Source organism: Rutidosis leptorrhynchoides, chromosome 4, assembly GCF_046630445.1.
Source record: "Rutidosis leptorrhynchoides isolate AG116_Rl617_1_P2 chromosome 4, CSIRO_AGI_Rlap_v1, whole genome shotgun sequence".
NCBI lineage: Eukaryota > Viridiplantae > Streptophyta > Magnoliopsida > Asterales > Asteraceae > Rutidosis > Rutidosis leptorrhynchoides.
Window position 1 is genome coordinate 362,445,454 of NC_092336.1, and position 3,479 is coordinate 362,448,932.

Consider the following 3,479-nt stretch of genomic DNA (forward strand, 5'->3'; position numbering starts at 1 on the left):
GCTTTAAAGTGTCAACCAAAAGGTTGGTGAGTTCATTAGTTTATCATAAATAATCATTTCATAAATTTAATAGACCACAATATTTCATATTTCCATTTCTCATAAACATACGTCCCATGCATAGAGACAAAAATCATTCATATGGATTGAACACCTGGTAACCGACATTCACAATATGTATATAAGAATATCCCCATCATTTCGGGATCCTCCTTCGGACATGATATAAATTTCGAAGTACTAAAGCATCCGGTACTTTGGATGGGGCTTGTTGGGCCCGATAGATCTATCTTTAGAGTTCGCGTCAATTAGGGTGTCTGTTCCCTAATTCTTAGATTACCAGACTAAAAGGGGCATATTCAGTTTCGATCATTCAACCATAGAACGTAATTTTGATTACTTGTGTCTATTTCGTAAAACAGTTATAAAAGTTGCGCATGTATTCTCAGCCCAAAAATATAAAGGGTAAAAAGACAAATGAAACTCACCTAATGTATTTTGTAGTAAAAATACATAGAACGACATTGAACAATTATAGGGTTGGCCTCGGATTCACGAACCTATATCATTTATATATATATTAACACACATAATTGTAATCGAAAAAATTTATATATTAAATTATATATGTTATATATTTAGTTTTTATTTTCATTTAAAAATAATAATTAATATTTAGATAGTTTTATATATATATGTGATTAGTATTATGTTGAAAATCAATAAGTTGTTATATGTAAATATTTATATATCTAGTGTTAATATGTTTATTCTATAGTTTTATATAATACTTATATATTATGTACCAAATATATTTTTATGTATCTAATATTTCTTTGATAAAATAATGTTAATAATAATATAATAACAATAATAATAATAATAATAATAATAATAAATAAGTAATAATAATAATAAGATGGTAATATTAATAAAATGAATAGATAAGTAACTACCTCCAAGGAGTAGTTCTAAAAAAATGCCCAAGTCCAGGTTTGAACCCGCGACATCCCGCTAACCCAATAACATTTCTTAACCATTACTCCATATGTGCTTTCTTGATTAATACCGTATTTATACTTTTATAACATATAACCAATGCCTATCTTCTTCTATTCTCCTAATCAAACCCCTCGGCCCAAATAGCTAGATTTCGGCCCAACCACAAATAAATTTCAAGTCCATGTGCTAATAGTCCGTATAGAATATTAAATTGATCTGCCAAGTAATTTATCAAGCCCAATGGGCCTGGCTTGCATAGCTGACTGGTTACTTAACAAAAAAAAAAAAACTGCAGCAAGCGAGAATCGAACACAGGATCTCCCGTTTAACGAGCACCACACCAAACCATTTCCCTATCCCATTCTTCCTGTTATAATCTATATTTTAAATCTATTTAACATTATTTCTGAATTCTTCTTATTCCTCAAAACAAGTCGATCAAAAACTTCACTATCACTATTTTTTTCGTTTCTACCTCATCGAATTCCATCTCCTTGTATCATCTCGTTACTAACCTATCATGTATTATCCTAATCATCATCTTTATCATGTCATGTAACATCATCGACTTTCATCATCATACTCGTTATTATTTCGTTATTTCATGTATCGAATTCAACTTCATCGTTAACAATCTATCATCACTATTATAATCCTATTAATCTAATTATTAACTCTCAAAACAGGAACGAGTAATACCTCAATCATCGTCTTCGTTTTCATCAGAGAACCATTTTTTTTATACGTTGAAATCTTCAACAAAAAATAGAATGGGAATAAAAACGGTATGCAATAGCAATCTGTAGTTTAATATTTATGTGGTGGCTCATGGTGGTATTTAAAGATGGTTAATTGGTGGTTCTAAAAAAAAACAATATAGAAACATGGTGGATCGAGGTAGTTGTAGCGATTTGAGGGATTTCTGAGTGGTTCTCGGCTGTACAAACCGTAGCAGTGTTGGCTGCAATTTGCAGCTGCTTAGATCGATAGAAAACATGAAACCAAGATGCATACATCGTAGAGAAAAAATATAGCTGGTTCACGGCAGTTGGAGGTTAAGGAGGATGGTGGAAATATGGGTGGCCGGAGGTGGCTCACGATGGTAGTTGGTTGGTGCTTGATGGTTGTGGTTTACATTTGTAAACAGGAACAAAGGCATAGGAGTAGCAATACACCAAAGGAGATGAGGTGGTGATTTTATGTTATCATTAAAAGAAAAGAAAGAGAAGAGAAGAAAAAAAAAATACAAAAGCGATGATGGTGGTGGTCTTGTGGTGGCGACGGTGGTCATGGGTGGTGGCTCAAGAAAGGTCGATGGACTAGAGGAGATGGTATCTTGCATATGCAGGTGTGTATATATATATATATATATATATATATATATATATATATATATATATATATATAGAAGTTAGGATATTATATTTATTTATAATTTATAATACAATTTTAATAATAATCTTTATCAATCAATTTAAGTGAAAGAATCGTGCAATCAAGCACAGTTAAATTCAAATAGTAATCAAGGAATAATTAAAAAGATTGCAATAGTATAGCCGCCTCCTTTCTTGTATTATGTACCAACAGTTTATTCCAGATGATTATATCGTGTCCATTGCTAAACAGTTAACGTATAAAAGTGTTCCTAAAAATTCCAAATTTTTAGATTAAATATAATTAATTATTTCACTCATTAACTGTTTGAAACCTAATCAAAAAGGTTCGATAATTATTTATTTTCTGTTCCAATTTATGTGTACGGAGTACTAATATTTAAACTTAAAAGATAAAAAATATTTTTGACAAATCTAAAATCTTCGAAATCAATTTACAATCCAACTTTTATTTCATTCCTTCATAAACATGTACAATATCTATATTAAAACTAACAAAACATCAACCGAGTGTTACTGACGTTTACCAATTAAGCTCGTAAACATTTATTTTCTATTTACTCTCTCTTTATATATAATCAGTTTTAAATAACAAGTTTTATCACATAAATATATATTATATATTTTTAAACAAATAGATTTAATATTATTTTATATATTTACAAGTAGTATTTATGTACATACATATATATATATATATATATATATATATATATATATATACATGTATCTATTTACAATTAGTTATTCGTGAATCGTTGAGCATAGTCGAAGGGTAATTGAATACATGAACACAGTTCAAAATTTTTAGACTCAACTTTACAGACTCTGCTTATCGTGTCGAATTCATATAAAGATTAAGTTTAAATTTGGTCGGAAATTCCCGGGTCATCACACTAATCCATCCGGACGAAGTCCATATTGATTATAAACGATTCACAACAGTTGATTACATCGCGAGGTATTTGACCTCTATATGATACATTTTACAAACATTGCATTCATTTTTGAAAAGACAAACTTTCATTACAACGTAAGTTGACTGCATGCATACCATTTTATAATATATCTAACTATAACTTA